Raw genomic sequence first — 11679 nt, forward strand, 5'->3', positions numbered from 1 at the left:
TTGGGAACATCAGGAAGAACTGGTTCTTCTTCATTTCCTGCAACAAATTCCCAATATCCTTTTCCCATAAGGAAATTCGTCATTCTAAACTTCCATGCCTGGAAGTTGTTCTTGTCAAGCTTTTCAGTGACAATCTGTGAAAGAGAATCAAACGCCATTATAGAATACTGCAAGAAATTCTGTCACTGCAAAAAACACAGCTTCACCCTCACAAGGGCAAATCTGCAAAACTGGCGAAAGTGGTATTTGACCACACAGTCACTTCCTAGTGACGATTTTGCATAAACAGGAACCAAGGATGATTCTGAAACTCCCAATGTCTCTGCGCACAAGCATACGATGCAATTTCTACAGTAACTTTTCACCGACCTGTAGAATAGTGGTCGCACAGCATAAAACTGAGCCTTTTCTTGAGTGCGTGCAGAAAACTTCCGTCTGCAAAACAGGCCCCGAAATGGCCTCAAATCAAAAAAACAAGGTCGCCGAGGGCTACAGCCCTCGCCCGCAGCATATATTGCCCTCTTGCTTCACCGCGAAGGGCGTCTCAACCTGAGACAATGCACTCCTGCAATTTCCGGCTGTGCTACCTGCAGAGATCTGCTCCCAAAACAGGAAATGAAAGCAACACTGCTCCTCTTACCAGACCACCGCGAGCTTGGCTTGCTTTCTTGAGCTCCTTACCACGAACAAGGCTCTGATACCATGTCAAGATTGTGGGAGAGAAGGAAGGAGTCTCGCTTGAAGCTTTCTTGCTTGCACAATGGGGGAAGACACACAAGGGTGGAGGTTGAAAACAGTTTTCCTCTTCTTAGTTGTGTAAGCCAAAAGAACTCTAGTACAAAGAAATAGAAGAACCCTATATATGGGTCTCAAACCAAACTCAACTAACTAAGGTGGCATACTAACTGAGCCACGAACTAGAGTAGATAAGGATAGCTATCATGTAGCTATTATTCATGGGCGGTGTACCAACCGCGTCTGCAACTGACAAGTCGGTGACATAAATATACAACGGTCACCCTGGCGTATCATGAGTGGAGCTCGATATCTCAACAAAAAGGTGCAATCACATCGATGTTTTGTTTGCTCCTCTTCATCTTCTCAAAGAAGTCATAAGATTCCCACATATACTCATACTTATCACCCTGATTCTCCATTGAGCATAATGCGAAACTCCTGTGAACTGTTGATCAAAACCTCCTCATCTAAATTGTCTGACCACTTGGCAAGGCATGCCAATTAGAACATTATTGATAAGTTCCTCTTGCTCCAAACTCTTCTTCACTTTATTACCCACGCAGAACAAAAGTACAAACACAACAACTAAATATGTACAAAGTATCAAATCACATGCACAACTTTTGGGTGGTTTACACACCCCGAATGCGCAGCAATAGGACAACGTCATGCATTTTATGCTCGTACACACATATTCATAGCAACTTGTCTTGCCCCAGGCTATAGAGTTGGCCTGCTACTATCAACATATAGGCTTGTATTTTAAGGATGAGTCGCCTATGTCAAGCTTTTTTGATGGGTCTCATAGGTAGTCTGTGTTCAAGCACTTAGACTATATCGTTTGCCCAATATGGAATCAATTCAGATTTTAAAAAGTCGTGTTTGCTAAATAGGTTAAATAGATGTGTATTTGGCAAATCGTTTGTAATGTCGTGTCTAGTGGCTTCTCTTATGGGTATGCTAGGCATATGGTCAGCCATGTAATGCTACTTCCCCTTTTGTACAACCACAGAGAAGTCGATTTATAAAAGAAGAAGTAACAATCGAGCAGTGCATCCTATAGCGCAATGTTTATTCACAAGATAAAGAAATTGATGGTCAACAAAGAAAGTAAAAGGTGTAGCCAAAAGATAATGCCGAAATTTCTTTACATTAGACACCATGGGTAAAACCTCTCTCTCTCTCTCATTGAGTATTTCATTTCCATATCCATGAGTTATCTACTAGCAAAGCTCACTAGATAGTTGAGATTGTGTTCACCAGGCTAGCACATCACAACTTCCACAACAAACTTCAAGGTGTCAATGTGAATGTGGAAGGTTATGATTCAGTCAGGGGCTCTTAGAATCTGTGCAATGGTTAGAGCCTTTTTCAACTCTTCATATGCATGTTTGCATTCCTCGGTCCATTTGAATTTAATCAACAATTTGTATAGAGATCTAGCAATTAATGCATAGTTCAACATAAATCGTCGGTAGTACCCCGTATGGCCCAGGAAGCACTAAACTCCCTTGCAATCAATTGGTGATGGTAGATCAACAATGACCTTGACTTTTAAGAAGTCTGTGGTGGAAATGTCGTTATTTGATACCACATGCCCTAAGATGCATCCATGCTTTACCTAGAATTGGCACTTCAAGGGGTTCAATGAGAGACGATACAATCAACATCATTCAAAGACCTCTTAGAGTTCTACTCGGAGTTTGTCTAGGTGTTCCTTCCAATTAGAGTGAACACACGGATCATCAGTGAATAATTCTAGCTCTTTCCTAAGCATGTCTTTGAATATGGCACACATGAGCCTATGGAATGTGGCTAGTGCATTTGTCAACCCAAAGGGCATGACTATGTAGGCAAAGACCCCCCCACTCGCTGGTGTGAATGCAATCTTGTGTCTATCATTAGGATGCACTTGCACCTGATTGTACCCTAAGAAGCCGTCTAGAAAACTGTAGGCCTCTCTACTAGCTACTCACCCAAGCATATGCTCAGTGTATGGCAATGGATAAATGTCTCTCTTGGTAGCAACATTAACTTTCTTGTAGTTGATGCACACTCTAATCTTTCTATTTTTCTTCTATATATGATCACTACGAGTGAGAACCAGCCTCTGTGCTCAATCTCATAAATTAATCCTACTCTCAACATTTTATTGATTTCTTCTTTGATAGCATGAGCGTGCTTGAGATTCATAGGATATGATCACTGCTTGATCGACATTGCATCAGGTGTCATGGGTATATTATGAGTCACTACACTCGGATCTACCCCTTTTAGCTCATCAAGGGACCAAGAAAAGATATCTATATACTCCTGTAAGAGAGAAATGAGACTCAATTTCTCCTTTTCAATCAAGTCATTGGCTATAAAGACAGATCGAGGCATCTCCCCTTCCTTAGCTAGATTAACCTCCTTGACTCTGGCTAGGACTTCTATTGGTTCACTCAGATACCCTTGTCGTTTGACTCCTAGCAAGATCACTACTCTATCATCTTTCTTAGACTTCATGAATCCTTTAACAGGTCTTGCGGTTATCTTTGCTCCTTGGCTTGTAGTTCCTTAGGCTCTTTCTTTCATTCTTCCTTCAACCTTTGATGCCTTAGGTGGACTAGAAGGTCTCCCTTGGTACAACTGGTCTAAGGAAGTTGAGGTAATCTCAAGATCACTGTCTGAGCTTACTTCCGACTCAAAATTAAACTCTCCACCTTTGGTAGAATAGGGGATATATCCTAGAAGTTGTAGCTCAGATGGTGGATCTATCCTAAATAATGGTGTGACACTCAGTTGGACCAGGCCTGCTTGCTCATAGTAGCCAATTGCTCCCGTATGCTCCAACCACGTGTGATCGCAATCCATACGCATGAATCCTCTCTCTATTCTAAAGATGTTCTTCTTTTGCATATTGGAGTCTGCCCTTATCTGTTCAATAACACGTCCTTCCGTATCGTACTCTATCATATCAATCTCTCCTTCACTCTTGTCACTGAGAAGGAACATCAATATTCGTACTTATCATCAGAATCTTCCTTGTTTGACTACTCATCATCATGTTGCATTTCCTTTTCATCACGGTGACTAAGGCCCAATTGTACATTAAGTTCAAGGCATGAACCTTGGTCCACTGCCACTTGGGTTTTTGTCCAAGAGATCCTTGACCTATTTGAGATTAGCAGCTAGGTTACTGGCTAGCTTGTCTATCAAGTGCTGTAAGACCTTGTGGAGCTCTTGTTTATTTCTAGGGACATGGAACATGACAGGTTTGGATCAATTGCAAGAGCTTTTGGCCATCATGTAGAGTGGGACTGTAGGCTCCTTCTTGGGCACTCTCACTTTCTCTGTAGCTTGCTTGTATTCCTCTTCCTCATCTGAGAATGGTAGATCAATTGTAGCAAGTACATGCATCCAATCTTGCTCATCCTCTCTGGGGCAAGGGATATACTTTGTGAGTGGCCCATAAGAGTTCCTTACTTGTGCATCTCCCTTCAGCATGGCAGAAATGGCGTCCTAGTCAATGGTCTTCCAAGTGTCCATCTCTACTCTCACTGCTTCCATTCGGTTACCTAAGAAGATCAAACCATTGCCCCGGTCCTCTATGACTCGTGTATTCGTCATCTAGGGCCAGTCTAGCAGATGTTGTAGTCCACTCCCTTCATGACAATGAAGTTCACAAAAAATTGGACACCTGTGATATTCAATGGTAGTTCTTCAACACTCTGAATGGCCTAACCTTAATTCCATTGGCCAATGTAACATTAAAATATAACATTCTCAATAGCTAGAGTATTGCATGACTAAGCTCACTGACTCAATCCCCCATGTCCATGATCCCTTTTCATGTGGCATCTCCTAATGCTAGGACTGCATGCATCTCTGTGTCCTCCCAAAAAGCATTCACGTGTAATTACTTGGACACTAAGTTCAGTGTTAGACTAGGTATTTGAGTTATTGTATCATTATCATCTAGGGTAGCTGCCCCTTTATCTTTTGGTCCTTCAACCCACTACTTCAACCCTTGCCACAGTGTTGGGTGTTGCCTAAGCAGATCTCCCAGAGGCAAAGATGCACTGATTGTCACTAACATAGTGAGGAGGTTATCAATTGCATGTGTCTCTTCTAATTCAACACTCCTTTTCCATTGGCCTTGGCTAGTTTGCTAGCCCGTAGTGTCTAAGGTCTTTGCGGTACCGCTTGTGGTGCCGTACATCTCTCGATTTTACCCTTGCAAGTGAAACAAGTGTGCTCACACTAGAGAGCTCATCAATTTCATCCTCAAGGATGGGCTTAGCATCTTTCAAGTGTCCTTGGGCCTCTTTCACCCACTCCTTGACCTTCTCTATGGCTTCGAGTTGGCATTTTGGGTTGGGGTACTTCCCTACCCTGCCACTCCCCTTCTCTACCATCTTTGGAGTGAATGTCACTGCCTCTACATCGATGACTTTCTTTCATATGGGTAGTGTCGTAGCACTCTTTGTCTTATGCATGACCTTGGCCTCCATCCTTTTCTTTCCTCGCCTACGGCTTTTTTTCCCTATCAAGGCTATGTCTAGATTATTGGGTCCAAGCAATGATATGTCGACCTACTTTGTTTGTGCACGAGTCATGACATATAACGGGATAGGTGTGTCCTCTCCACCAAATGTCACAACTCCAAACAACCCCAATGGTACTGATGGCGCATTTGTTGGGACTAGAGGGTGGCTTCCATCTAGGGCATTTGGCAAACAAGTGAGTGATTCCACACTCTGGGAACCTAAGATTGGCTCAATTATCTTTCTCCCATTTGGGGCAGTGTGAGGAGATATTCCCTGGGTGATTGCAAGTCCAAAAAGAAATTGGTTCTTGGGTCTGCCTCTCTAAGCCTCTATCCCTATCTCTTCCTAATGCCATCACCATCACTGGTTGGTAATCCGTGAGGATTGGATTGCCCTCTTCATCATATGAGACATAAGGGTTCATGTACGCATCCTCGTGATTTGGCTCCTCCAGTAGTAATGGACTAGAGCGTCACTCGATGGGTGGGTTATAAAGGGTCCCAGTGGCTTAGATATGCCTGTTGGGTTGATTTCTATCCTAAGAATATTTAGTGTTGCATCAGCACTGGGAGAGCTAATGGGTCTCCCTTCCAAATAAATTTGGTGGCCTATTCCCTAGGTATGGTGGGTTATACTGTTAGGCATATGAAAACCTCCTTGGTAGCTTGTAATGCATGGCATCATGGCAAAACCTACCGTAGTTGGCATAAGGTCGGGATCTTGGGTTCTGACACTTAGCTAGAAGGTGGTTTCCACCGCAATACACATATTAGACATGCAACTGTGTAGGCCTTCTCATCATCTCCTGCAGCTTGGCCAACTCTAGCTTCACATCTGCCAACTCCTGGCTCTAATCGACGTTCTTTTCTTTTTCTTGGGTGCCTTGGTTGGATCTGTTACTAGTGATCAGAGTTCTTCCTGAGGTTTTAGGAGTAGTAATGTCTCTCGGGTTGTCGGTATTGAGCTCCTCTCTTTGAGCAAATCATCCACTTGTATGGCTTCTTCAAAGACCCTAGCTAGCACATCCCTTTGTAGGGTTGAATTGCTCTCACTAACGCCTTATAAAGCTCTTCACTTTGGATTCCACTTATGGACACAATGGATACCACTTGTTCGCTAGGTCTCTTTGCAACTGGGATTCTCTTGAAAAGACTCCGCACATGGGTGATGTAGTCTCAGATATCCTCCTTGTTCTGCTTGACATTCATCAATCTAACTATGAGTTTTTCAGAGTATCCCATCTTAGAGAACCTCTTGATGAAGAGATTCTTGAGGATGTTACAATCATTGTGTTCAACATTTTCTAAACTAGTATACCACATCGATCCTTTATCACCTAAGTATAGACTGAAAGCTTGCGCACGCTAAGCAAGGTCTATGAGGTCGTTCGCATCGCACACTTGCTCAAACTGTTCCACAAAACTATATGGTCATTATTCAGCTAGTACTTGTCTAGTTGTTTTGCAACTATAGGGATTCTCAATTGGCTCTTGGAGCCTTGGTTAACTCCTAATCCCGCTGCCAGCACTAGCAACATTGTTGCTAGTGTTGTCGTACTTTGCTCCACCGACATGCTATTTATCAATCGCTTTGTGAGAAGCTCACTTAGAGTCAAGTCTGTCTCTTTTTCTCTCTTTCTTTTTGCATTTGGTATTATTTAGTTTCTATTTGCTAGGGTTTGACTTCTCGCATTTCTATGTCCTATTGCAATCTCCTAGCCTGTTGTTGCTGGTGGTATTCTGTTATGTCTTGCAGGACTTTATGTGCCAACTTTTGTTCCTCTTCAAGGTTTGCTATGATGTCTTTTTATGTTTTTCCATGGTGGTCTACCCTGGTTTGTGCATCATATGCATTCACCATTCACTAGATTTTGACTGGGAAATCTCCTAGGTCAAGCTTCTCATTTTTGCGTTTTACACCTAGTTGTGCCATGTATGTGGTTTCTTGCACTCCGCTAAGTTGTTTATGAGGTTGATCAAGTCAAGCAGCATTGTGCTCCCAATGGTGTTGCTCCTTTTAAGCATTTGTCCTTCCATGTTGTGTTTGTCACTTGGCCCTAGCAATTGGGGTGGCTGCTTGATCCCCTGTCTAGGTTTTTGTGTCACCTTCTATTGGTGGGTTCAATCTATTTATTAAGTCTGAGCGTGTTCCTTTTCATTGATAATCAATCCTCAATTTATGTTTTCTCAATGTGTGTGTGGTGCTATTTTATATGCACTATGCTAATTCCGGCTTTCAATTTTTCCAAGTGCACTCCAAGTGTTGAAAACAATGTGGGTGAGAACATAAGGTGATAAGTGCAACTTTCACACTTCAATTTAAGTTCTTTGTCGAGTAGGACTTTCTGTAGTCTCTAGGGTCTATGCTACGTTGTTTAGGTTGATCTGGGTGAAATGGGGGTCTAGGGTCTGTCTCACGACTCTAATAGGGACTAAAAGCTGACATGACTATTAGCAGTCACCTCTAGTCATCCGACTATGATTTTTAGGGTCAATATTGCCTATAAGGCTTTCAAGCCTTCCTCAATTATTACAGGAGGTGTTTTCCCTCTTGCTCGGGATGTGCTAAATTTGTCAAATTCTCCTATCATTCTTTTTCTTATTTGATAGTGTGTGATTTTAGTTTTCCGATTTCAAAATATCCAATTTTGGTGTGTTTGAGTGCCAAGCATCCGATTTTGACCAGGTCATCTGAGTGGCCGAATCCGATCATCCGAATCGGATGAGGTGTATGTCCGATCAGACAAGCTAAGGATGGCCCAATTTTTGGGTTCGGACTATCAAACAAGTCAAGTTAGTCTGAATATCCAAATTCCAAGAATCGGATGTCTGAGTGTTTGATTCTAGGAATCGGATCCCTGTGGACCGTGTTCAATTCCGCCAACATACAAATAGTAGCAATAAAAAATCGATTCATGGCAACAATTTTGGCCACGCCCACATGCAAGGAACTCCAGAATGCAAGAGTGTATTGATTTTCCCTAAGCTCCAAGTCTCTCTCTCTCTCTCTCTCTACTATAGAAACTGAAAACGAGTCTTCCATCCCCTTCCTTGGGTATTAAGCCCTTGTCCTAATGTCCAAGTGTTGTCCCATTAGTGCTCAATCCTTGTTAATAGAGTACCCCAAATTTTCACTGTTTTGGCCTGTTTTACAGCAATAGAAACCCTAAAGCTTTTTCCTTCGATTTATTGCTCCTATTCTAGTCTAAATACAACAAGAATCAAAACACAAATACTAAAATGAATCCTCCTACTTGTCTACTCATCAAAAACCCAAAAAAATTACTTGTTTTGAAGATTAAAAGCCCAAATCTTCTACTTATCTCAAGCACCAATTTGGGGATGCAACCCTATTTTGATGCTCGATTTGAGGTGTGCAAGTGCTCAAGCTGAATCTATTAGCCTCAGCAATGGAACCAAAATGTAGTGGTAGCTCATGTTTGACCACCAAGACCCATAGACTGCTTATTGCTTCAAGTCTTTCAAGTGAGCACAAATAGCTAACTCTCACCTAGTTGACGGGGGCCTTCGATCCTAGAGGGGTGTAGTGAGCTTACATTGATAACCGAGTGAGTGGCCTCCTCCCTCAAGCAACCCGGTAGCTCTACGATTCGAGATGCAAGCACGAGAAACCTCAAGCCTCCACCTTCAAGCTCCATCCTCCATAGCCACGTGCAAGACAAGAGAAGAGAAGAGAAGAAAAGAGAAGAGAAGAGAAGAAGAGAGGAGATTATGTAGAGCTTCTTCTCCTTGATCCCTTACCCTCACACACTCCCTCACACTCTCACACTCCCTCTCTCAAGCACACACAAGCAAGCAAGAATGAGAGAAGAAGAGATCACTTTTGCCACACACCAAAGAATGAGCTTCTCATTCACTTTTTGAGTTTATATACAAAACCCTTATCCCTTTGGGCATCCATCCACTTTTTTACATGATGAGCCATTGTGGCAAGGTCCTCTTTTCTCATTCCCTTCTAGTTGCCCTTTCTCTTTACCTACACCCATCTACCCTTTACAATTTGCATAGGAGGGACGTGGTTTTCTTTTACAAAAATTTTATGGGTACCTTGTATTTAAAAATGCACTTTTTCCCTTGACTTAGCTTTTGAGGCCACCCTTGCCCTTTTGCTCGTTTCCCTTCCTGCTTCTTCCAATGATATGAAGCTATCCCATTGAAGCTCGTTGTATTGTAATAAGAGACTCCTCCTGAGAGATCACCCTACGTACCTCAATCACATGCTCTAGTTTCATATGTATCTTTTTCTCATGAAAAATAACATCATGGCTTTGAATAATCTTCTAAGCTTGTAGATTCCAGAGACGATAGTTCATCTCACCTACATTCCTATATCCAAGAAAGATGCATTTGCTAAACTTTGGATCCAACTTATTTTGCTTATCTTTGGGAATATAGCAAAAAACCTAATATCCAAAGACTTATATGTGTGTATATGAGAGAATTTTACCAAACCATACCTTCTCTACAACTCTACTACCAACAGTAGCATATGAGAATATATTAATGAGATACGTGGTAGAAATAATTGCATCAACCCAAAAGTATTGTGGTAAGCCTACCTGACTAAGCATACTACAACCCACATACTATTTCTTGAATAGTCACGTTCATGCACTCTACAATACCATTCTCGGGTGGGGTGTATAGGTTGGTCAACTAATTCTTAACATCCCTCTCATCACATAGCTCCTCAAAAGCTTTACAAACATATTCACCCTCATTGTCAGACTATAGGTATTTCAATCTATACCTGGACTAGTTCACAATCATGGCAAGAAGGCACTGGAACATAGGCAAAACATCCAATTTCTACTTAACAAAATTTGGCCCAAACTTTATACAAATAATCATCCTATGAATGTAACAAAGTACTCCCCACCACGCAATGACTAACAAAGCATGGAGCCACAAACATCTAAATGCACAAGATCCAAAGGCTCACCTACACACCATGGATGATCTTTCATGAAGGATCACCAAAAGATACATGGTACCTATCATCATCCAGCTATCTAGCTAAAATAAGGCTTTTTGTCTGAAAGTAAAGATATGGCATACATTATGAAGTATAAAAGGAGAACTAGTACCAAACTATAGTCTAGAATCACCTATAACAATGATATCCAATGCATTATCATCTCCTAGTATAACAAAACCTATAATAGTACGGTATCTATGAAACTAATGGTGATATATCGGGTAACATGTAATGAAGCCTCCAAATCAAGAAGCCAACACAGAGAGTAAGTGTATGGTACATTAGTCAACTAAGTAACATCAATAGATGAAGCTACAAGAATATAGTCATCCCAACTGTATCCCAAGGCATTTATCTCCTCTATCTTCACATTGGACTTAGGTACAATCTTAGTGGACTTTGCATTTTTATGTATTTTTCCCTTACATTTCTCATTGCACCTATCATTGCATGTTTTATGGTACTACGGCCTAATATGACTCTATTCTCGGTAAGTTACTCATGAATATATGTGTGCATCACGTGGATTGAAAATAAGGTATTTTTAAAATAACATTTTTATACACTTTTTACATATAGAAGGGTGCAATAAATATAAAGGGATTATTTATAGATTAAATAGAAAAGGGTTATGTTTTATTCACAAAAAATTCACATATAAGGATATTTATAAATAGGCCTTGAGCACACATGATATGGAGGATATACATATAACAACTTTCCCGAGACTATATTGCCCACAATAATCACATATCAAAGAGGACTGACGATTGTGGGGCTTACTATGGGACTTCCCACGTAATTGAGACTTTTCGTTGTTGGAATGTGAGTCTCTATCACGGTTGTTATTACTATTTCCATCATCCTACCTCTAACTATGAGTGCATGAGAAGTGGCTACATCAGTATTCTTCATGTTTAATTTTTCTTTGAGTAAAGCACTCTCTACATCATTACACTTAAAACTATCCTCAAGAGAATTAACACTCATAGCATTACAAAATGTATCGCATGACTCTCATCATGTGACAAGTAAGAACAAATACTTTATGTTATCCTAAAATTTGTTTTCATGTGAGATAAGCTAGCTAAAAATAGAGTGGAACTCATTCAAATGAGTAGACATAGGGGTACTCTCCCTTCATATGAAGACCTACAAGCTTCTTCAGCTAATTCAATTGAGATGTAAGATACTCCTTGTCATAAATATTTTATATCTTCTTTCATAAATTATATGCACCGCTAGTAATAAAGTTAACATTAAAACTTACCTCCTTAGACAAAGAGAGTACAATCGTAGGCTTGCATAACTCACCTAGTTCATTCAAATCTTCTCTATTTCAATTTTCTAATTTTATGTCTCATGCTTTTAAGGGCATAATCTACTTCTTCTAGAACCAAGACCTACCATG

This window comes from Lygodium microphyllum, chromosome 4 (genome assembly GCF_053477565.2).
Source record: "Lygodium microphyllum isolate KBCC chromosome 4, Lygodium_microphyllum_v1.1.10, whole genome shotgun sequence".
NCBI lineage: Eukaryota > Viridiplantae > Streptophyta > Polypodiopsida > Schizaeales > Lygodiaceae > Lygodium > Lygodium microphyllum.